Consider the following 25,848-nt stretch of genomic DNA (forward strand, 5'->3'; position numbering starts at 1 on the left):
AATTCAGCATGTAGGCTTCTTATAACCTTCCACCTAATTAGTATCATCAAACACATAGCACCTATGAAACAATTTTGTGAATTTCAACCCAAATTTCAAATTACGTGGTTTTGGGCTCTCTGGCTCCACCATGATCAGTAACTACCTCTGAGCCACCTCCCCATGGATAATATTGCTTAAATTGCTCCTATCAGCATCAAAAGGGCATGCCCTCAGATGAATCTTTAATCCTGATCTAAACATAGCACCACAAGCCAACGCAGTGACTCTCTCCCTTATTTCTTTTGAAGTGCTCTGAAGAGGCTGCAAGGATTGTGGGTGTTATGTTATGTTGATTTGTATAGCTCACTCATCACCCTAGAGGGTATCCAGGAGCTAGGGCAAGGTGTGTAGGGTGTGTGGTCCCACGGTGCTTATATGAAGAGCAAGGTCTTCAGCTCTTGCAGAACTCAAGAAGTGAGAAGAAGACTCTGATGTGTTGAGGAAGGTTGTTCTGTGTCTTGGGTGAGATGTTGGAGAATGAGCGACCTCCAACTTACCTTTGGTGGCTGCAGGGAGTGTGTGCAAGTGAGTGTAAGGCAGAGCATAGGTGTCTGGTGGGTTGGTAAAAGTGTATGCGGCTGTTCAGGCATTCTGGTAATGTATTGTGTAAGGCTTTGCATGTATGCTTGAGAAGATGGAATTGGCTGTATTTGTGAATGGGGAGCCAGTGCGGTGTGGTAGGGGTGCAGCATGGGAGGTCGAGTATGAGTCTTGTGTCTGCTATATCTTGGGTCTATTTAAAAACTCCAAACAAAATTAAATATTGTTTTAAAGTGAGGCTGAACATAAGTATAAAATAATTCAATGTGTGTAACATTCCTGCGCTTTGCTGTTAACTTTAAAGTGCTTAATGGAAATGGTTTAGAGGCAGTTTTTACAGTTTGCTATCGTTCATATTCTTAATATAGCTCAGGAACGGCAGACATTGTGGGCAACATTCCTATTGCTCACTCCAGTGTGAAATATGAGTCATATCTCTCTATTATGAACAGGGACAGATGAACTGTTAATATTGCCATAGAGACCAGTTTTTCAACATGCTGTTATGGTTGATAACCGACAAATATTTCCAGCACAGATATATTTTTGAGTAAATAGTTTCCTCTTAATTTGTAACATGTAGTACTTCATAAATGGTGTTAAAAAGAAATGATTATACATTGCATAGGTAGAGAACGACATCAACACATTTTAAAGCATTTATGATAGCAACATGTATGAATGAGCTTCCTGTCAATAATACATTATTGAGGCAACTGTTTGTTTTGTGCACTAACTGCAGAGTCATGGCTCGAAGGCGACATGCTAACAAGGTAGAGAGCAAGGCTACTTTGTAGCAAGGCGTTCAGGACATCCATTATATAGATGCATTTTAAGATCTCTTTAACGTGAATAAAGGAAAGAGATTCTGGAACAGGACTCCTTGGAGTAAAAGGCACATATTAGAGGTTAATTATTAGTACTGCCAAGAAGGTGAGCACCGAGATTTTAAACCTGATAAGGTGCTATATCCAGACTAGACCTAGTAGGTCATTATCACAACTCAGTGGTTAATTTGAACTGTTGTTTGCTGGGGGATGGGGGCGGGGGGCACTCCTTTTTAGGTTTTGCCTAGCGAAAGCTGCGCTTCTGCGCAGCTTTTCGCGCAGGCGAAATCCTGTTGAGAACTGTAGGGTGCTTTGGTTCGGCCCTCGTCGTTGATTGGCTGGCTCCGTAAACGGAGCCTTGCCATTGGACGAGGGGCCTGTCCGTCAATGCCGGACCAGACACGGGGGCGTTCCCGACATTCTTTGGCTTTTGCCGACGTCACGGGACGCCGGGAACGCCCCTGTGTCTGGTCCGGCATTGCCGGCACTCGAACGGGAGGGCGGCAATTAGCGGCTCCGGCGGGCGGCGGTGTTAAAAGTAGCAGCGCCCGAGAGCCGGCCGGCTCCGGGCGGAGGCTGTCAGCGGGAGCGGCAGGTAATTGGAATGATTCCGAGCACGGACTGCCTGCGCCAAAGCAGGGCGCAGGAGTGAGGGGAGCCCCGCGCCCCCTCCCACCGACTCTCACAGAGTGCTATTTAAGGAAGCAACATCGGACATCTCGTGTGCCAGGCAGGAGGCTGGCATCCAGCCTTTTGATGCCACAGCGTGGAATGTACCCCGGCCATTCCCGCCGAGTACAGAACAGGGCATCGCGGAACGCATACAGGTAACGAGCGGCAGGAGCACCGCGCACCAGCCGCCGGAAAAACAAACGACGCCACAAGCGGCCGCCGCCATCTTACTGCTTGGAAGTGTGCGAGGCGCCCCCCTCCGTTAAAATGGCGACGGCCGCGGGGGCGCAACTTGTGTTCCATGCCCAATGAGCTTTGTGAATGGGGTATCATCCCGGACAGAGGTAGGTTGTTTACTCCATGTGTAGTGTTTTGGATGTGTTTCTTCCTCACCGCATGGCCGGGCTTTGTGTGCCGGTTACGGGATGCCTGGGAGATCCACGGAGGCTCTTGAGCCCCTGCGGGGGGATACAGGGGGTCCGCTTTGTGTCCCACCGCTGGCTGCAGTCTGCTCGAATGTTTTTATTGCTGCCCGCATTGCCCCTGCAGCTTTCTGCTGATGTGTTGGCTTTGTGTGCCGGTTACGGGATGCCTGGGAGATCCACGGAGGCTCTTGAGTCCCTGCGGGGGGATACAGGGGGTCCGCTTTGTGTCCCACCGCTGGCTGCAGTCTGCTCGAATGTTTTTATTGCTGCCCGCATTGCCCCTGCAGCTTTCTGCTGATGTGTTTTACAGCTGGGAACCGGCGCTCGCTGGTCACATACCGAAGATTAATGGCGGCTTAAGTAATAGCGCTAATTACCTCATTTCTCTGGGCTCGCCGATGCAAATGGAGAAGTCGGGCCCAGTCAGCAGAATATGCATTGGATTTCCGTTCCAAAAAGTGCAGAAGGGAGGTATTTCATGTTGTGAGAACTCCCTCTGTTGCGGACTGGCCCATCTCTAGAGTGTTACTCACTTGTTTGTGGGCGACGGGGGGAATCATGGTGTTGCTCGGCCCCACTGCACCCTGCTGTTCGCACCAGACTGACCTGCCCTGCTGGGCCGCCCGCGATGTAGGGGAGGCAGGCTCAGGAGCTAAATGATCACTCAGACCGCCGGCAGCTCGGGCCAGCCAACACGAGGCAACATGATGCTGGCCTGGTGTGATCGCAGGTAAGGGCTCAGCTCATTAACATTGAAATCAATTCAGGTTAGTTAAAAAGTTGAAACGAAAACTTACACTAGGCTAGTGGTTTTGAAAATATACAGGCAGGCCTGGCTGTGAATTAATGTGTGCCTCAGTCTCCTGAGGAGTGCCCTGAAAATAAATGCCCGGTCCTGTAGTCGACTGCGGCGGCGGGTCGAGTCAGCTGAGTCATACTCATGTTTTTGACATTACAGATAAATGAACTGTGTTTCGGTGAGAATCGCCCCTCCTGCTACATCCTGCTGTTTCTCAGCTCTCACTGAAAAACTCGTGCTGTGCACTGCTTTGCACGTAAATTTCGTGCAGCGCTGCTCGCCGATTTATCTGAGGCGCCTCGCCTTATATAAATCGGTGTGCACAAGATCACACGCTTTCTCTTTGCCTTCTGGGGAAGCCGGGATAATTAACCGCAAGCCCACTTCTAAAATTAGGCTGGGCTTTTCGGGGTTGGTATGTGCGTGTGGGCCACCGATACTCAGCCCACTCGGCTTCGGGTGCTTTCACTTTCGCCGGTGCTAGCTGCGGCGCCTCCGAGGGGGCGGCATTTCCCGTCTGAGGCCGTGGGAAGAGGAGTCGGATCCCCGGGCGCGGGGACGGTGCCAGGACCCGGGATGGACGCGCGCGCGCTGACCGACGACCTGCTGGCGGTGGGCAGTCTGTCCAGCCGGGCAGCTCAGCTCAGGTGGTACTCGGAGTAGGAGGGCGCAGCGCAGAGACTGCCACCGGGTAAGCAGGGCGGGAAGGAGGGAGGTACCCTGCCCCCTGCACTCACACTGAAGCCCCCACCCGGGCCTGGGGAGTTCTCCAAGCAATGGAACCACCTTTGCATTCTGGTGCTTGTGGGTTTAGTTTTCTTGAGGGGCGTCACAAGAAAAATGGATGCTCCCCACTTGGAACGGATCCGAAGAAACACTGAACCAGCGGGTGGGGTCGACACTAGCCCGGGGAGCAGGGTGTGGGACCGTCTTTCTTTAGTCCTTCCAGTTCTCGATTATTGTCTTTTTCCATCCATCCTTCCATTTTTCTTTCTCTCATCTTTTTCTCAGTCCTCTTCCACCAATTCATCCTTCTTTCCTTCTATTATTTTGTGCCTGTCTTTTCCCCTCCTTCCTTCCATCCATAATTCATCCATCCTTCTTTTCTCCATCCGCCCGTCTCTCCACCCTTCTTTCCTTCCCTCCATCATCTGACCTGCTCCCCTTCCTTCTCCATATCCACCCTTCTCTCAGGCATCCCTCACTTCTCCATTGATACATCTGTCCCTCTCTCCTCCCACCCAGCCATCCCTAGCTTCATCCACCCACTCATCTGTGTCTGTCCCTCTGTCCACCCTTCTCTCATCCACCCCTTCAATCTAAACTCTTTCCATTTGTCCCCTGTCCGTCGATCCATCCTTCTCTCCATCCACCTACCCCCCCTCACCTCTTATCACCCTCTCCGTCCATGCTTCCCTCCATCCACCTACCTACCTCTCCTCTCTATCCATGCTTCCCTGCAGCCACCTACCCCTCTACCTCTCATCCTCCTCTCCGTCCATGCTTCCCTCCATCCACCTACCTACCCCTCTACCTCTTATCATCCTCTCCATCCATGCTTCCCTTCATCCACCTACCCCTCTGCTTCTCATCCTCCTCTTCGTCCATGCTTCCCTCCTCCACCTACCCCTCTACCTCTCATCATTCTCTCCGCCCATGCTTCCCTCTATCCACGTACCTCTCTACATCTCATCCTCCTCCCCGTTCATGCTTCCCTCTATCCACCTACCCTTCTATCTCTTAGCCTCCTCGTCGGCCAAAAGATGTAACTTACCTTTTTATAAGTTACTTTTTGAGGCAGGCAACAACCACAGTAGATTGAGAACTTTCCTACGGCCATTGCGAATGTTGGCATTGATTTTATATAGTGTGGACATGGCCTGGAGGTATCAGAGCACTTTACAAGAAAACAGTCCCCAAACAGTTGTATGAGCACATTACAGATACAACCTAGGAAGGATTACAAGCAGGTGATCTACAGTACGTGGGTTATAGGCGGTATGCGACTACAGTTCCAAACAATCCATACAGGAGTAAATGTGGGATCCAATAATGGAAAAAATGGAAGGATATATTTTTTAGAGCTACCGGACAGGCTTCAGACACAGAGAATTGCCTCTGGTTTCAGGGATCCAAGCACTGCTTCCCTGGTCTTATAGGGACTGGTTACAGTTATGAAGTACTGGCGTTGGTTTCAAGGATCCCTGTGCTGTTTTCCCAGGCCAGCTGTTTGCTGCCCTCTCCCAGCCTGCCCTCTCCCAGCCTGCCCTCTCCCAGCCTGCCCTCTCGCAGCCTGCCCTCTCGCAGCCTGCCCTCTCGCAGCCTGCCCTCTCGCAGCCTGCCCTCTCGCAGCCTGCCCTCTCGCAGCCTGCCCTCTCGCAGCCTGTCCTCTCGCAGCCTGTCCTCTCCTGGCCTGCCCACTCCCAGCCCGTTCTCTCCTAGCCTGTCCCCTCCCTGCCCTTTCCCAGCCTGTCCTTTCCCAGCCTGTCCACTTCCAGCCTGCCCTTTCCCAGCCTGTCCACTTCCAGCCTGCCCTCTCCCAACCTGCCCTCTCCCAGCCTGTCCTCTCACAGCCTGTCCTCTCACAGCCTGTCCTCTCGCAGCCTGTCCTCTCGCAGTCTGTCCTCTCGCAGCCTATCCTCTCGCAGCCTGTCCTCTCCCGGCCTGCCCACTCCCAGCCTGCCCTTTCCCAGCCTGTCCTCTCCCAGCCTGTCCACTTCCAGCCTGCCCTCTCCCAACCTGCCCTCTCCCAGCCTGTCCCCTCCCTGCCCTCTCCCAGCCTGCCCTCTCCCAGCTTGTCCCCTCCCTCTTCCAGCCTTCCCTCTCCCAGCCTGTCTCCTCCCTGCCCTCTCCCAGCCTGTCCTCTCCCTGCCTGTTGTCGTGTCCCGGCGGCAGCAGGCAGGAGCGTGCACTGCGTCCCCGAAGTAACAGCCCTAAACCAAGCAAGATGTACGCCCCCCCTCCCACCAATCCCTGTTAGGTAGTGGAAACTGTCCAAACTGGGGTGCAGACAGCCCCTCTCACCTTTCGGCCTGGTACCACTGCACCAACCGCACTACTTCCCTACTGACCGTTCTCCACTTCAGCCCTGTCTAAATTACAATTCATGCTTGTGACCCTTTTGCCTGCTTGTGCTTGTTTTCATGACCCTGTTGCCTGCTTGTGCCTCCGTGTGCCCATGTTGCCTGCTTGTGCCTCTGTGTGCCCCTGTTGCCTGCTTGTGCCTCCGTGTGCCCCTGTTGCCTGCTTGTGCCTCCGTGTGCCCCTGTTGCCTGCTGGTGCCTCCTTGTGCCCCTGTTGCCTGCTTGTGCCTCAGTTTTCGTGCCCCTGTTGCCTGCTTGTGCCTGTTTTCGTGCCCCTGTTGCCTGCTTGTGCCTGTTTTCGTGCCCCTGTTGCCTGCTTGTGCTTCCGTGTGCCCCTGTTGCCTGCTTGTGCCTCCGTGTGCCCCTGTTGCCTGCTTGTGCCTCCGTGTGCCCCTGTTGCCTGCTTGTGCCTCCGTGTGCCCCTGTTGCCTGCTTGTGCCTCCGTGTGCCCCTGTTGCCTGCTTGTGCCTGTTTTCGTGCCCCTGTTGCCTGCTTGTGCCTGTTTTCGTGCCCCTGTTGCCTGCTTGTGCTTCCGTGTGCCCCTGTTGCCTGCTTGTGCCTCCGTGTGCCCCTGTTGCCTGCTTGTGCCTCCGTTTTCGTGCCCCTGTTGCGTGTGCCCCTGTTGCCTGCTTGTGCCTCCGTGTGCCCCTGTTGCCTGCTTGTGCCTCTGTGTGCCCCTGTTGTCTGCTTGTGCCTCTGTGTGCCCCTGTTGCCTGCTTGTGCCTCTGTGTGCCCCTGTTGCCTGCTTGTGCCTCTGTGTGCCCCTGTTGCCTGCTTGTGCCTCCGTGTGCCCCTGTTGCCTGCTTGTGCCTCCGTGTGCCCCTGTTGCCTGCTTGTGCCTCCGTGTGCCCCTGTTGCCTGCTTGTGCCTCCGTGTGCCCCTGTTGCCTGCTTGTGCCTGTTTTCGTGCCCCTGTTGCCTGCTTGTGCCTGTTTTCGTGCCCCTGTTGCCTGCTTGTGCTTCCGTGTGCCCCTGTTGCCTGCTTGTGCCTCCGTGTGCCCCTGTTGCCTGCTTGTGCCTCCGTTTTCGTGCCCCTGTTGCGTGTGCCCCTGTTGCCTGCTTGTGCCTCCGTGTGCCCCTGTTGCCTGCTTGTGCCTCTGTGTGCCCCTGTTGTCTGCTTGTGCCTCTGTGTGCCCCTGTTGCCTGCTTGTGCCTCCGTGTGCCCCTGTTGCCTGCTTGTGCTGTGTGGGTGTGTGTGGAGGGCTCTGTGTGGCTGTGTGTGTAGGAAGCTTTGTGTGGCTGTGTGTGTGGGCGGCTCTGTGTGGCTGTGTGTGTGGGGGGCTCTGTGTGGCTGTGTGTGTGGGGGGCTCTGTGTGGCTGTGTGTGTGGGGGGCTCTGTGTGGCTGTGTGTGGGGGGCTCTGTGTGGGGGTGTGTGTGGGGTGGCTCTGTGTGTGTTTGTGTGTGTCATTTGCGAGAGATAAAGCTAGTGGCATTGTAAATGACAATGCCATTTATTTATGTTAAAAAAAACATAAATAAAAATAATGTCAAGAGCAATGCTAATTGCTCTAACTTTAACAAAGGCAAAACCATTGCATTGTAAATGCTTGTTCGGGTTGGTGGGGCGCACCAGCACTTATTTATCCTTATCAGACATTCCCCAAGAACAAGAGGGGGGAAAACACACAAACTAAAGAAGAAGGTGGAGAAGATGGAAAAACCGTCAGCAAAAAAGAAAGCAGAAGCCTGCAATAGTGAGATAATAGGGCAGGCAGTGTCTGGCAGTGGATTGAAGAGGCATCAGGTAGATTCAGGACTATGCAGACTTAGTTTTTGATGCAGGGAGATTAAATAAAACCAGCCGCGGTCTTATAAGCAGTGCTTTGGGCACCGGCACTCATTATTTTACAAGCTAAGCACTGTCAAAAACATGTATTCTGGAGCATGTGGGCTCAATGGCAGTATAATTTGATTTCCAATGGGATCAGTGCTTAATTTATAAAAGTGCCAGTGCTCGGAGCGCTGCTCAGAAGCCTGCAGCTGAATCCTAAAACGTTGGCAAGCCTAGTACCAAGGCTAGTAGGGCCAAATGTAGGTAATCCCCGATTACCGATTCTTAAATACCGAATCATACCAATTCGGTATTTAAGAACTGACAATCGGGATGTAGGTATATTTACCGAATCAATTACCGAATCGGTAAGATTGAGGCCCACAGGAATCAATGTCAATAACCGAATCGGTAAATACCGATTCAGTAAAATTACCAAATTTTTAAGGGGGACAGGGTGTCACTTTGACACCCTGTTGCACCCCTGATTCTGGCTTGTGTGCAATGTGACGCACATACATGCCCTTGCAACATGGCTCAGGTGTACATGCACAGATGTGCATGTACACAGGAATTCGTTATTTGCCATGAGATAGTATTTCATGGTAAATAACGAATTCTTAAGGGCCTGTGGCACAATTTTAAGTGCCACCTACATCTGGAATTACCGATTCGGTAAATATACGGAGTCGGTATTTTACCGAATCTGTAAATTTACCAAATCGGTAAATTTACAGATTCAGTAAAATTCGGGCCCCCTACATCTCAAAAACCAATTACCGGTTGGTAACGGCTAAAATCGTCCGTTTCCGACCGGTAATTGGCGACCTACATCTGGCCCGTAGTCTTCAATCCACCTCATGCCTCTTAATCTAGTAATAGGCGCTCCTGCCCCTTATCTCACATTTGTAGGTCCCTGCTTTCTCTAATTCTCCGTCCTCCTGATATGCACGTTTTTCCCTGATTTGGAAAAATAAGTGCCGGTGGCCCAACCAACGGCTCAAATTAAGCACTGAATGCCATTATGTGGTCCTGTCATCTGCCACTGAGATAGTATCAAGGGAATTATCTCAAGTTAAAAAATGCAAAAAAATATATTTGCTGGTATTCATTGTCTTAGCCTTTTATTAATGAATGCAGCTTGTGGCATTCATTTACACAAAGTATGTTGAGATAATATAACAGGAAAGCATGTGGAAACTAGGCCTTGCAATTGGATTTTCAAAAATGGTATGTAAACGTCACGGTTTAGAAATGGATTTTAGCTGGCACCCTGCTAATATAGCATACACATTTTTGATTTATGAGGCACTGTAAAAAAGTGCCACTTCACCGTACTATGCATGGTCCAGTGTTTCCAGACACATTATTACCAGGTCTGAAAACACTTGACCTGGTTTTAAAGGATGCTGGTCTGAGCTCACTTAAACTGCAGCTGAAGAGGCCTCCAAGCAATTTCATATCAACTGTTAAACAAATTCATGTGGTTGTTGAAGTTTGTTAAAAGCATATAGTAGTTGTGCCAATAACAACAGATGTCACACAGTACTCAAACTAGTCAAGGTACAAAGTATACAGAAAGAATACTTGTTTACAGACTGGTGCTACCACAGTACACACACCTGCTACCTGTAAGGACAATGACGGTGTTACTCCAAAGAATAACAGCCTCAATATCTTCAAATATTATACTGGAAGACGCCAACAATTTGTATAAATAACAATGCTTGAGGACAAATAACTTGAAAAGTCAGTCCATAAATCCAAAGTTATGAGGTATATTTTCGTCGTTTTTTTTTTGTCTACATGGTTTCCAACAAGTAAATGATCATCAGACGACACATGTTTTGTTCCCAATGGAATATTTTCAAGGTGTGTGATTACAAACTGTATTTCCTATTCCTTTTATCAAAAATACATTAAGTAAGACGATTTAGGTGACGGAGTACACATTTCTTATTGGTGATCTCTCCTTTGGCCTATTCAACTGCTATATTCTTTCTAATAACAGATGTAGTCATCCTCATCTGTTTGTCCTCAATATTTTCCAAGCTCACAGTGAAGCGGTGTAGCTATTGAGTCTTGTGGGACACCTGCATAGCGAGCCCTGATATTCCATGTGTTATGATGGAGAGGAAATCCAGTAGGCGAGCTAAGGTTATAGAAGAAGGATTTATTGATCTCAGTTGAAGATAACATATGGTTCAGTCTTTATGGTAAGCCCCACCAGGAGCTGCCTCCCTGCTGCTCAGCCCATACTCAAACTGACAGTCTACATCACAGGCATCCTCATATGCATTACGTCACCATGCACACCAACATTCCACAAAGCACATTTACACTGGCAGAGCAGCAAGGACTAGAGATTCAGGAAAGATGCATAGTACCATAAACAAGATATAACACATCTTCCCCTTTTACAGAACACATAAAATATTGTGAAGACAAGATGGAAACCTTGCAGTTACATAAAGGAAGTTGCATATACACATTTCATAAGAAAACACAACACATTTTATAAGAGAACATTCATAGAAAATATTGCAATATGCAAGATGGAAACATCGCATTATGAAGGAACACAACACATTTCGTTAGAGAACATGAATAGAAAATATTGCAATATGCGAGATGGAAGATGGAAACATCGCATTATGATGGAAACATCGCATTACATTTACCAAAAGTAACACACATCTCCCCCTTTTGCAGAGCAAATGGAAATAACAATAAGACTGCAAGATGCCAACAATGCACTTAATTTAAGATAAATCTTGCAAAATAAAGGGCTTAAGTTGGAGCAAAACAGTCCTACAATAACATCCAAATAAGGACAGAACAGCACACCCCATGCAGACGCATACAGAGCAAACATGCCGCTCCATGTTACCACCACAACACAGCAGCTCCCCAGACTAGCATGGAATGAGACATAACACAGAACACCAAGAATTAAGAGGAAAGAGACACAATATCAAACACCAACAAGGCACTCCTGAATACAATACACAACACAGGACTCTCACACTCAAATGAAAACCACTAAACCTAAAAAGGAAGCAGTGGGTGACCTACACCCAACACGTCATCACTGGAAGAGGGCATCTAGTGTATAATCAATAAATGGGTGGCGCACACCCAACACCTCATCCTGAAGAAAGGGCGTCTAGTGTAAAAGCAATGTATGCGTGAACTACACCCCACTAGTGCATAAACAAGCAATGGGCGGCTTACACACCACACGTCATCCCTAATTAAACCACCGTGACAATAATAAGTGCAGATTCCACGCTCAAGAACCTTGTGCACAGGTGGAAAAGCACCCTGTCACAGGAAGTCTTATAACGCAACAGACAAAGAAGAAGAGTCCTCTGCCAAAGCACACTAAGATGAAAATACAACAATAGGCAACATAACCAAATTGTAGTGCACTGAACATTAAAACATTCAGTCTTACACTGGAAACCAGTAAAATTCCCAGGCATAGGAAAACTTGCATGCCAATAACAGATCAGTAAAAGAAAAGTCCCTTTGACTACTGTCACTAATAGTTACCCTAGTTCAAGCAGAACTTCATCCACACCAGTGTCAAAAATCAGGGATCCCCACAATTTTGAACACAAAAACATTTCAATTATAAAACCTGAATCTTTACAAAAATAGTTAAATTTATTGATCAATCAATGAAAACTGTTAAAAACACAATAATTAAAGGGATTTTTATACATTCATAGTGCTCAAAGCAGACAATTAAAATATATAAAAGTTCAAAAAGAGACAAAATTAAATGAATCATTTAAAAAAACATCATGAATCAATGTGTTATCCCCACAACATCGCATTTGACAGTATCCCTTTAATGAACAAACAAGTCTAAAAACATTTCATGTATTACATTTTTTTCTTTAAAAAATAGGTACATATGATCACGACTGGCGTCCCTTAAAGGAACCACCATAATCGTTATTAACAACTAGGCACTTTATACATATAAACAAACATCCCTGGGGTCCTCTCATTTGACACCTGTTCGCACACATATTCCTCTATCGGTTACACCTCCTTCCATACCTAAGTGAACCGTATATTACACTAACTGGCTCAACAGAACCGGGAGCCCTCCTTCATGGAGAGACCATCATGCTTTCACATTCATGATATTACATGATATTACAAGATAGAGTATTCTAGATTCCCTTAATCTAGTGCAGTAAGGAACAATAATAGTACAAATAAGTAACTTTATCTGTCCCTGAAAGGAATCCCTCGTATTCTATTCTTATAAGCCCTTACTCATCTGGGGCTTATAAGAATAGAATACGAGGGATTCCTTTCAGGGACAGATAAAGTTACTTATTTGTACTATTATTGTTCCTTACTGCACTAGATTAAGGGAATCTAGAATACTCTATCTTGTAATATCATGTAATATCATGAATGTGAAAGCATGATGGTCTCTCCATGAAGGAGGGCTCCCGGTTCTGTTGAGCCCTTACTCATCTGTCATCCAGCTCACTTATCGGATCATTCGGCTGTCCAATTAAAAATCCTATTTACACAAAGTCTAACTCCGACTAGATGGACCCTGGATCGATCAATTCTAACAACGGATGAAAGTGTGGATCAACTGCTAAGATCAACAACTAACTATTTTGCAGATAATGGTGAAGAATCCTCTGTAAGAATCAAATGGGATACGTACAAAGCGGTGATAAGAGGACAATTACTTAGCCTGGGTGCACACAAAAACAAGGGAAGAAAAACCGACATAAAAAAATTGGAGTCAGAAATTAAGGAAACAGAATGGAAAGGGGCGACCGAATCGGTCCCCCCGAACTTATGGCCGAGTGCCTCGATCCCCCCGGGAAGCCATTTTGGGCGGGAGGCGCGTCTCAGCTGGTATGCCCGAAGCGGCGTAGCTGGGGCGCGCTCGTTCCCGCCCTAGAGTGGGCTGGCCTAGACACCGACGCAGCCAGCCACGCCCTCAGGGGCAGGCAGGGGCGGGTATACGCCCGCCCTGAAGACGGATAAAAAGGGGCGCAAGACCAGAAGACATCCTCTTGTTCTTGTGCTCTGAAGCTGCACCTCCTCGCTTCACGTGAGCTCGGGACAGAACGAAGAGCCAATTTTGAGCGTTTTAATCTCTCTCTTTGTCTTTTAGATACTTAGTCGAAAGGATGCCCAAGAAAGGAGCAAAGGGAATGTCGACTGACCAGTTGGTTCGGGCACTCATGAAGGACATGTCCGAAATTAAGAAGCGGTTGGCGGAGCGAGACGGCGAGGAGGGATCGGGGCGTCCACCGGCCGGAGGGAAGCCAAAGAGGCCGAGAAGGGGGCCGGTCGGGGGAGACGTCCCGGTTCCCTGTTCTCCGCTCGAGGCGCCAGCCCCGGTACCGACCCCGGTACCGGTTGAGGGGAATCCGATTCCCGTGATAGTCACCCCGACGTCTGCCGAAGATATGCCTCCCGAGTTGGCGGCACAGTTAGCAGCATGGTTGGGGGACAGTAATGGGGGCGCCATGGCTACCGAAGCGCAAGCACTCATAAAGCAGTTGCGCGAGAAACGTGATGCAATGAAGGTGCCCGCGCCGGATGCGGCGATAGACAAGCCACGAGGGACGGAAGCAGCGTCCGGTGCAGGTAAGCGGCCATTGCCGATTGCAAGGGATGAGTCAACACCCTCTCGTAGAGAAAGATTGGGGCAACATGTTCCTTTGCCAATAAAGGAAAAGATTTGGGCGGGGGAATACGTTAACATTTTCTCCCTGCTCGTCGATCACTATGAGGTCGAAACTGTTAAGGGTCAAAAGGATCTGATGCATCCGAGTGTTTGGCGCGCAAAAATGGCCGCCTTTAAAGTGAATGAAAATATTGGTAACTGGGGGAATGCTTGGGGAATTTTCACGGCAATTTTGGGGGAACGTAGGCCTGATTTGCTCCCTGAATTTCCAGTATATCAGTCACGAATTATGGGGTACTCGACATCACACCAAGGTAACCAATGGTTCTGTTATGATAACCTTTTCAGGAAAGCGATGGAGCATAACAAAAGTTTAACCTGGGACTGTTACGATTCTTTAACATGGAATAAGATGAAAGAGTCGGGAATGTTGAAAGTGCCATTGGTGGGGAGTGCTGTTAGTGAGTCCTCCCGCCAAAATGGGGGGACACCCTTTCGGTCGGGTACGGGTACAGACGATTACCCGAGACCCGCCGGCAATACAGGGAAGAGGGGGTTCTGTTTCAATTTCAACAGAAGCAAATGTACTAGGCCCCCGGGATCTTGTAAGTTCAAACACGAATGTAGTGGTTGTGGGGCACCCCATCCTGAGTCCTCGTGCAGAGCCAAATCGGGTGAAAATGGGGGCAGAGGAGGCGCTAAACAGGTCTAATATAGTCCGAGGGGCGCCTTTACCAACCCCGATTGATACCCTGGCGATGATTCCCTGGCTCAGCGAATACCCAGATCGTACTTCTGCTGGGGTGCTACGAAACGGTTTTTCATATGGTTTCCGCATCCCGGTGGGTAACTTTCAGGGTGTCGGGACGTGCAAAAATCAACTTTCCGTCTTGCAGCATACTACTGTAGTACAGGATAAGATCCGGAAAGAGGTTACCCGAGGTCGGGTTGCTGGCCCGTTTCCTGTCCCCCCGGTACGGAACTTTGTTTGTTCTCCTTTAGGGGTGGTCCCCAAGAAGGACCCGGGTGAGTTTCGATTGATCCACAATTTATCAGCCCCTCATGGCCTTTCTGTAAACGATGCAATTAATCCAGAAATGTGTTCGGTGCGGTACGCATCATTCGATGAGGCCGTAGCCATTTTGAATCGCCTGGGGCCCGGGACGCTGATGGCGAAATCAGATATCGAGTCAGCGTTCCGTTTGCTCCCGGTATACCCGGATGACCAACGTTTGTTGGGATTCATGTTTCAAGGTTTGTTTTACATGGACAGGTGTATGCCAATGGGGTGCTCGATATCTTGTGCTTATTTCGAGAAATTCAGTAGTTTTCTGCAATGGGTTTACACGAAGAAAACAGGTTTTCGGAATGTGATGCATTACCTCGACGACTTTCTGTTCCTTGGGGCCGCTGGGGATGATGAATGTGCCCGGGCCTTGACTGAATTTTGTGTTTTAATGAATCAATTTGGCGTGCCGTTGGCACCAGGTAAAACTGTGGGTCCCACGACTTGCCTCGAGTTCCTCGGGATCGAGTTGGACTCTAGTGAGGGTTGTTTTCGTTTACCAGCTTCCAAAGTATCGAAATTCAAGACAGCCCTGCAAATGTGTATCACTGCATCTAAAGTTACGCTGCATCAATTGCAGCAATTGGTGGGGAAGTTGAATTTTGCCTTAAGGGTGATCCCGATGGCCCGCCCCTTCTCCCGTTCGATTGCACAGGCGATGGTCGGCCTAAAGGAGGGTCACCATCGCACGAGGTTATCGGCCGAGGTCCGCCAAGACATGCGTATTTGGTTAGCATTTTTGGCGGATTTCAATGGTCGAGTCGTCTGGAACAAACCGGCCTTGTCCTCTGAAGAGCTTGGTCTATGGACGGATTCAGCGGGAAGCATGGGTTTCGGCGCCATCTTCGGCACGAAATGGTCGGCACGAAAGTGGCCAACATGGTGGCACGATGAGGGGCTGACGAGTAATATTGCTTTCCTTGAGCTGTTTCCTATTTTGGTGGCCCTCAAATCCTGGCCCGATGGATTCAAAAATCATTCTGTCATATTTTGGTCTGACAATATGACCGTTGTAGAATGCATTAATAGTCAGGCAGCACGTTGTAAAATGATTTTGAGGCTGCTTAAAGAAATTGTCTTACTGTGTATGCAACTGAACGTAGTTTTCAGAGCAAAACATGTCCCGGGAGTGATGAATCAGGCTGCTGATGCACTGTCTCGTTTTCAAATGCAGGCTTTCTCGGGTTTCCTTCCATCAGCGGACCCCGAGCCAGCACCCTTTCCCGAAGCTCTCTGGTCTCTCGGTGCCCCGAACTTCGTTACCTCGTGGGAGAGAGTCTAGCACCAAGGACGAGGAAGGCATACGAAGGGGCGTTTCGGGCTTATTTGGCCTTTTTGGGGACTGAGAGAGGGGGACTTTGGGGGCATGAGGATTGGGTAGTACATTTTCTGATGTCCTTGCGTAAGGCTGGGAAGTCGGTGGCTACAGCCCAGAGGCATCGTGCTGCTATCTCCTTTGTTGCCAGGGCTCATAATATCCAGGACCCGACAGCGTCTTTTGCTGTACAGAAAGCGCTGCGTGGGTGGCAACGCCTTGAGGGTCGCAGAGTAGACGAGAGGCGCCCGATAGGTCTGGATAGGTTGTCCCAGTTGCTGGCCACACTCCCCGACATATGCTCGTCTCAGTTCGAGGCCTGTTTGTTCCGAGCCGCTTTTACGCTTGCATTTCACGGGGCTATGAGGATAAGTGAGCTGGTGGCAAGGAGCAAGCGGGATGTGGCGGGGGGTTTGTGCCGGGACCACGTTCAGATCAGGGGTGAGACTATGACGGTATCCTTTGTCAAGTCAAAAACCGATCAAAGTGGGGTGGGAGACTGCATAGTCATTCGCAGGATTCCAGGGTCCTCCATGTGTCCGGTGAGGTGTTTAGAGGATTACCTAGCACAAAGGGTGGCATCATGGGGGGGGACAATGTTGAGACACGCGGACGCCACCCCACTGACAAAGTTTCAGTTTCAGCGGGTGCTCGCGATGTCAATTACCGCAGCAGGCTTGGACCCGGGTGAGTTTGGGACCCATTCCTTTCGGATAGGGGCTGCCACTGACGCTGCAGCCAGGGGTCTTAATGTGGAACAAGTGAAACGAGTGGGGCGTTGGTCCTCCAATTGTTATAAGAGGTATGTGCGGTTGCACATGTTGTGAAGCTGTAACAATGTACTCACGCTTCTTGTCTTTTGTTTCGTTTTCAGTTACGCAAGCCTTCGAGGCGGGGCGGACTATGCAGTCGACCCAACACCGGGCCAGCGGTCAGACATCACCGGCTGTGAGAAAGGAGGTGTGGGTCGTGGGCCACTCATACGTGAGGCGTGCCACAGACGTATTCAAAGCAGGTGACATGATTCACGTAGCTGGGGAATACGGGTACAGGATGTCCTTCTACGGAAGGGGCGGTCTCTGTATTGACCAGTTTCAAGCTTACTTTGAGGGTTTGTTAGGGCGGATGAGGTCACCGCCGTCTATAGTCATAGTACATTTAGGGGGCAATGATTTGGTCACCACCGGTAGACGACTTCTCCTGGAAGCAATGCTTTCCACCGTAAGTTGGTTGGCGAGGAAAGTTCCGGGGTGCATAATTGCGTGGTCTCATATGATCCCACGGAAAGTGTGGCGGGGGGCTGTTTCGATCCCTGCTTTGAACCATTCTGTTAGGAAACTTAATAACAAAATGAGTAGGTTGTTCCGTTCCAGGACATTGCATTCTATCTCGCACGGTTGTATTAATGATGACAGTATGTATATGGGGGATGGTGTGCATTTGTCTCGGGTGGGAAATGAGTTACTCATAGGAGACTTCTTAGCATGGTTAAAAACGTTGGAACATGACCTTTAGCTAGGAGTTTTGGTGGGGGGCCCGGATAGCCGGTCAACTATCCGGGCCTGTGGCGGTAAGGTCATGATCGGTGAGCACTAAATAGTAGATCCCTATGAGTGGGCGTCACCCAACACGGATGGGAGCGCTCGGGAGAGGTGGCCATTGGCCCCTCAATGGGGAGGCGGTCCCTTCTAAGGATGGGTAGCCGGAAGTAAAGGAAAGGCGGTCAAGGCCCCTTCCTTTGTAGGAGGGGTTACAGCCCCCTCCTGGGGAATTTCCCGGGGCCAGTGACATCTGCGACGGCAGATGCGGTAAGTTGTGTGGGGTTGGGATAAGGGCCACGATACCTTCTAGATACCTCACACGAGTATTCGAACGACCTTTAACTGGCGTCGAGTTTTAGGTGCCCCCGTCAAGTCAAGGGAAATTGGTAGTAGTTGCACTTGAGGTACGCCTCCGTGCTGTCGCCCATCCCAAGTGGGAGGGGTAAGTCCGGTTAGGGATCTTGACACCGGTTATGACCTTGCCGTTGGCCCTTAAACGTTAGGTTGTACAATTTCAATATGTCAAGAAATGTTTTGTAGGTTGCTAGTTCGGCTAGGAGAACCTCTGTATTAGAGAATCTGTTAAGGTTAGCCAAACATCGCAATATGGTAATGAAATTGTACATAACATGAAACGTTTAATGTTTTAATTTTGTTTTAATAAATACGGCCGGGATGGTCACTCCATCCCACTTCCAAAAACTTCAAGAACTGTTTCCGGTTTCACTCCTTTTGGGGATTGTGTTGAGAGGGGGTGGCGGGTATCTCGGCTATATGGAAAGGGGCGACCGAATCGGTCCCCCCGAACTTATGGCCGAGTGCCTCGATCCCCCCGGGAAGCCATTTTGGGCGGGAGGCGCGTCTCAGCTGGTATGCCCGAAGCGGCGTAGCTGGGGCGCGCTCGTTCCCGCCCTAGAGTGGGCTGGCCTAGACACCGACGCAGCCAGCCACGCCCTCAGGGGCAGGCAGGGGCGGGTATACGCCCGCCCTGAAGACGGATAAAAAGGGGCGCAAGACCAGAAGACATCCTCTTGTTCTTGTGCTCTGAAGCTGCACCTCCTCGCTTCACGTGAGCTCGGGACAGAACGAAGAGCCAATTTTGACCCACCCACCAGCCCCTGAAGACAGCCAGTTGTGTATAATAAAGTTGATTAATTTTGTTTTGTTTTCGTTTCCAGGTTGTTGTGCCATGGTGATTTTGAGTTAATAAAGAATGTTCGTTTTGAGTATGTTTGCCATTAAAGATATCCAGTTAGTGTCGAATTTTGATGTATGCTCTTTCAGTCATAGTGGCCAATGTATTCTTAGGTCAATTTGCACTGTCGTATTTATTTTGGTAGGCGGTAAGGTCATGATCGGTGAGCACTAATTAGTAGATCCCTATGAGTGGGCGTCACCCAACACGGATGGGAGCGCTCGGGAGAGGTGGCCATTGGCCCCTCAATGGGGAGGCGGTCCCTTCTAAGGATGGGTAGCCGGAAGTAAAGGAAAGGCGGTCAAGGCCCCTTCCTTTGTAGGAGGGGTTACAGCCCCCTCCTGGGGAATTTCCCGGGGCCAGTGACATCTGCGACGGCAGATGCGGTAAGTTGTGTGGGGTTGGGATAAGGGCCACGATACCTTCTAGATACCTCACACGAGTATTCGAACGACCTTTAACTGGCGTCGAGTTTTAGGTGCCCCCGTCAAGTCAAGGGAAATTGGTAGTAGTTGCACTTGAGGTACGCCTCCGTGCTGTCGCCCATCCCAAGTGGGAGGGGTAAGTCCGGTTAGGGATCTTGACACCGGTTATGACCTTGCCGTTGGCCCTTAAACGTTAGGTTGTACAATTTCAATATGTCAAGAAATGTTTTGTAGGTTGCTAGTTCGGCTAGGAGAACCTCTGTATTAGAGAATCTGTTAAGGTTAGCCAAACATCGCAATATGGTAATGAAATTGTACATAACATGAAACGTTTAATGTTTTAATTTTGTTTTAATAAATACGGCCGGGATGGTCACTCCATCCCACTTCCAAAAACTTCAAGAACTGTTTCCGGTTTCACTCCTTTTGGGGATTGTGTTGAGAGGGGGTGGCGGGTATCTCGGCTATATCACAACTGGGAGCCAGCCTTTCACCGTCTTCTAATGAAAGACTAACTGAGAGGTTATGTAAGTTAAAAGAGACCCTAACAGATTACCTGGAGAATATAGTACAAGAGAAATGGGAGAACAGTAAATTGGCTAAACACGAATATGGGGAAGGATGCGGGAAAATGTTAGCGTGGAAGTTGAAAACAGACCAGACAAGGAATACTATACTATCCGTGTATACCAAAGACCAATCAGCATTATGTGAAGACGACTCTGAAATTAGACAAGAATTTGCAGATTTCTTTTCAACAATATATAAAGAGGATATAAATCCATCAACTGAGTTAATTAAGGAATATCTAGAAGGAATAATAATGCCAAATCTAACAGAAGAGGAAATAGTTTCCTTAAATATTGATATAACACCTGAAGAAGTTAGATCTGCAATAGGAAGCCTAAAGAAGGGTAAAGCGGCAGGTCCGGATGCCCTACCCAACGAATTCTACATTGCTTTAAAAGATCCTTTAACTGAGCACTTGACAAAAGTCATGAATAAGATATACATGGAGCATGAAAAAATCCCTGATTCATGGAATGATGCCACAATAAGTCTCATATTAAAACCGGGGAAAAATCCAAAAACCTGTGAGTCTTACAGACCAATATCTCTACTTAATTGTGACTATAAATTATTTATGAACATAATAGCAAAAAGATTATCAAAGCTAATGCCGAATTTGATTGATCGGGACCAGAAGGGTTTCATAAAGGGCAGACAAATTCAAGAAATAACACATGAATTAATTGCGACAATAGATGTAGCTATATCAGAACAGTTACCCCTCACGATCATCACTTATGATGCGGCAAAAGCCTTTGATCGCGTAAACTGGCAATTTTTAAACAATGTCATAGAAAAAAATAATCTGGGAAGTAATTTTAGTCACATGGTGAAGGAAATTTACTCCAACCCTAGAGCAAATATATTAGTAAACGGGGGTTTGACAAGTAACATCACTATTCAGAGGGGTACGAGGCAAGGCTGTCCTTTGTCGCCACTACTTTTCAATTTATATATTGAACCGTTAGCTTGCTCAATCAGAAACCATATCAAAATAACACCTTTTAAATACAAAAATTGGGAAAAAAAAGTGGCCTTATATGCAGATGACCTTATGGTGTTCACAGATAACTACAATAACTCAGAATTACCAATTAAGGAATTAATGAATAATTTTGGCAGGGTCTCAGGCTACTTAATAAATATTAATAAAACAGAGGCAATGAGTTGGAACTGCACGACAAAACCTGCCTTCTCAAAGGAAAAAATAAGATACTTAGGGATCATGCTAACTGAAGATCTGAATAAAATTCCCCAACTAAATTTAAATATAGTAGCAAAAGAAATGAGAAGTCTTCTTAAAACATGGTCTGGTCTACCACTAAACTTTTTGGGTAAATCAAACGCAGTAAAAATGACCATCATCCCCAAATTTACATACCTTTTTAATACAATTCCGTTGGAGTTTAATAAAGCTGCCCTAAAGAAAATACAAGGAGAATTATCCAGTTTTATTTGGTCGAAAAAAAGCACAAGAATTGCTTGGAACAAACTCAGGAGAAGGAAGAATCAAGGGGGCATTGCAAGTCCAGACATTATTGAGTACTGCAGGGCTTTTCAGTTTAAAAACTTCAGAACGTTACTAATGAAACACGGTAATTTCCCAAGTTTTCTTCAACATATCACGAATGGAGAAGACTATTTCCTTTTCAAATTTGGCCATCCAAAATTTTTTAAGAAAGTAAAATTGAAGCTATTAACTAATGCGGTCAAACTATGGACGCAATTTAGAAATATTTTGAGGATCCCATACTACAGCAATATGGCCCCAATTTGGGACTCACCTGGAACACCGGAATGCCTTAAAGATGCATTATCCAGTGTAATTAGACAGCTAGGTTTTGAAAAATGGGGACAACTTTTATGTGAAAATGAATTAATATCATGGGAACATCTACATACAATAACGGGAGGGAAAGTGTCGAAGTTTAAATATTACCAACTGAAGAGTTGGGCTAATGCTATCCCAAGAGAAACAACAGACCCAGGAAACTTTGAAAAGGAAATGACAAAGGAAGCCATAATAACAAAAGAAATATCAAAATGGTATTGGGCGTTAATTGAAGCTGGAGAAGAAGATCAATCAATATCGGAAAAAATATGGAGAAGAGAGTTTACCAACGAAGAAATCGATTTAAAGATGATGTGGAAAAAATCCTCTGAACTATGTTGGGAATGTGTAAAACCCGCTGCTCTAAAAAGAAATCATTTGTTCTCAATACATAGAGCGTATTGGACTCCAAAGAGATTATCAAGGCTCAAAGGCGCATCAATAAAGGCCTGCAGTAAATGTGGCGAAGAAAAGGCAGATGATACCCACATGTTTCAAAATTGCCCGGGTCTCGCGCAATTTTGGCAAGAAATTGGTAAGACACTCTCGGCTCTAATGAGAACCCCAATAACTGTAAGTACCTCTTTAATTATTTTCGGGATCGCTTCAAACACCATTACACTAAGTAAACATCAGGAAAAGCTGTTGTTCACACTGATATTATTGGCACGCAGAGAGATCTGTATAAACTGGATAAAACCGACACCTCCATCATATGAGGACTGGTTAAATTCTGTAATCAGGGTATGCAGGTTGGATAGGAAAGGGATTAGTACAAAAAGAATGCAGTATTGGGATATATGGGTAAATTTTTTTACACCTGAGTAAATACCAAGACCCTTATTCTTGTGTTTTGATTAGTGCTTCTCTTTTTTTTTTTTTTTTTTCTTTTTTTTTCTTTTTCTCTTTTTTTTCTTTTTTTTTGTTTACCAATGATTAAAGCGGAGACAATAATCTCCTGGCAGATATGGTTTTCTGCCGAGTAGCTCTAGGGCTAGCTCATCACAGATCCTTGGAATTATTGTGTTGGATAAGGGTGAAATGGAGAAGTTTGACAGGTCTTGAGAAAAAGTTGGGAAACTCCCCTTTGGATACTTAGCAAAGTTTTGGGGCAGTGAAGGCATATAACTCGAACAGACCGTCAATTCCCCCGAACACCTTATTATTCACATTCTTACCGCAATATGAGGTTTAATAAGAAAAAAAAAAAAAAAAAAAAAAAAAAAAAAAGCCCTTACTCATCTGGAGAGTGGTATGTTAAGCACAGCACCTACCCTGTGCAATACTTTGCAGATGCTTAGTTATCTGTGCTCCTCACAGGCATGCTTACACTGAAAGCACCAGTCTCAGAACTTTACTTTAGGGCTAGGCATGCACCATGGCGTAAAGCACAGGCTGCTGTTTTTGAGGTAGGGATGCCGGCACAGTCAATATATCACTAAGCACCTGCAATGTATTTCATGGAGTCGGTGCTGTGCCAGTCCCAGACTGGTGCTTTCGGGGTAGGCATGTTGACATGGAGTACAGTGTTGGGAAGTAGGTGGCTGGGATTAAATTGGATTCAATGGAGGCATAAGAGAAAGTTGGGGTGAGGAGAGAAAGTGGGGACAAAGACAGGGATTGATTGGGGAAGAGGTGGGGAATAGGAATGATCCAGAAGAGGCAGGGAATACAAATGATCTAGGAGAAAAAGCAGGGACGCGAAGAAGAAGTGGGAAATGTTGACTGAAGCATCATGATGGGATTGAATGGTGAAGGATGAGGGAAAGCGAGGGCAAGGAGTAATGGCAATAGGGGAAGAAATTGAGGGAAAGCAGGTAACATGGGGAGTGAGGATTACTAGAAGCCCTACCATCGAACCTGATAGGTACTGTAGTGGACACCAATACAGCCTTCCATTAAATGCTACGACTGTAAAGAAAGGCCATCCAAACAGTGGCAAAACCTGAAAACGACATGAGCTCCAAGTGCCTAATGTGAGTGACCCGAGGTACACTCTTTTTGTATATGGTTTCTATATACTTTTATTTACTGTATTAATAGATGTATTGTTCTGAGGTATCTCAGACATCAAAGCTGCGTGTAACAAGAACTAAAAATCAACAGGCATTATTGGGCGCAAACACACACAACGCCAGTGCTATTTTCTATTCTAGAATGCCCAGAATCCGTTCCCCAAGCTCCCAAATCATCCTTTCTGCTCGTTTTAATATTGCAACATCATGTCCCTGTTATTATAAAATTGTTCCCACTTGGAATTTTTCTGTTGCTGCTAAGCAACGGCTTTGCCACTGCTGTCTGTATCACACCTGGTTGCTATAGCATCCTACTGCCATGTTAACAGAGCTGCTGTAAACCAGCCGCCCAGACTATCATATTCAGAGAGTTGGAAAGGTTTTATGTAACAAATAACGACTCCGCATGGTGCTAACATCCAGAGGATACAGACATTTAACAATAAAATAAATGCTAAAATGTGGTGCAACATTAGACGGTGCTTTCATGTTAGACTGCTTACTATAAAAATGTCTTGGTCTTTGGAGAAACAGAGTGCCGGACTGCGGAACCACAAACAGTCTTTGCAAAAATGCTCAATCCAGGCTCGCACATTCTTCTTCTCGCTCTTCTCACTCTCTGATCTCTCGACCTCTCTGCACCCCTCGCTCCCCCTCTTTCTCGCTGTCTCTTGAAGCCCCCTCTGCCTGCTACAGGGTCCTGAAGAAAGTGACCGAGGCACCGGCAGCGGGCATGGGCTTTCAAACCAGCTTACAAAGGCCCCAGAACACGGGAAATGCATGCCTGGTTATACAAACGCCAGTCCAGCTCTTGAGAAACACGTTCCCCTCTTATGGAGGAGATCCATCATTACATAGAAGCAGAGGTATGTTGCTGGTGCAAGTCTAAGCTGTGTTACAAGAAGACAAGGAGCTGTCAGGTGGCTCAAAGCTGAGTGCCACAGGTAGGGTGCACTGCACGAATTTAAAACTCGACTGTGGATCAAATAATTGATTGGGATAGCCTGTTAATGCTTATGCTTAATACGCTGTAAGTGACACCCCACTTAAGCAGTTGTAGGTTCCATAAGGTGGTACCATGTGCAGTATAGTGCATGCAATCCCTAATTCGCCATCACAGAGACAGTGGCAGTGGCGAATTTGCAGTTGAGACTAATACATGCTTTATTGCCCTTAAGGATTCTGTGAAATCCAACCAGGTGTGGAGGCCACATGGCTTACCTCATGCATCAGTGTTATTAAGGATCATAGCCCAGAAGCAGACCATGCCTTTTTACATCATGTACCTCAGAGGTGCCTTTCCCTGTTTACTACTTAATACAGACCTGACTGTGAAAGGGTGTGAGTAGTGTCAAGGTGCCAACCTAGGCGAGGGGGCTAGGGTGGTGAAGAGGTGGGGTTGTTTTGTGATAAGGTTAAATAAACTGATGTTTTGCTCGTCACATCCCAATAATATTCTTCCCTCTATACAAATCTGTGGATCATAAGCCAGTGGGCATAAACCATTGGGTGTGAGGCAAAAGGGATTTGTCAGGTCTGCACCAGAGCAGGCTAAGATCCTGTTACAATTATTTCTGTACTTCGGCTGTCTTTTAGCCAGCATCACAAAGCCCCCATTGCTCCATTCAACAGATAGTGAGCTGTTGAACATATCTATATATATCTATCTATATCTATCTATATCTATCTATATCTATCTATCTATCTATATATATACACACACACACACACACACATGTTGGTTTAAATGCCCCTTCTGCTCGGAATAAAAATCTGCAAGGCAAGTTCGTGTTGCGACTCATTGATCCCCTGACAGGGATAATTTGTAATAATATGCATCGGCGTGGTTCAGCCGAAGAGAAACGCACAGCCAAGCTTGCAGCGCCATGCATCCCCGCATGAACCAGGAGGTGGGAACCGGCAACGGACTTAAGGGGAATGCGGTGCTCTCGGGGACCGGACTCCGGTAATTGGCCCTCTGTCAGCCTTCAAAGTCGGCTGTCTGGGAGGGAACTTGCAGCAGCGAAAAAGCAGTAAAATACAAATACCCA

General features: G+C 47.5%; 1 protein-coding gene across 1 annotated transcript in view; it reads left to right on the forward strand.

The window, feature by feature from the left end:
- SHC3 (SHC adaptor protein 3) overlaps positions 1–25,848 on the forward strand; it is a 437,106-nt gene that overhangs the window by 97,515 nt on the left and 313,743 nt on the right. The window lies entirely within an intron of this gene.

Source organism: Lissotriton vulgaris, chromosome 3_1, assembly GCF_964263255.1.
Source record: "Lissotriton vulgaris chromosome 3_1, aLisVul1.2, whole genome shotgun sequence".
In the NCBI taxonomy this organism is placed as follows: Eukaryota; Metazoa; Chordata; class Amphibia; order Caudata; family Salamandridae; genus Lissotriton; species Lissotriton vulgaris.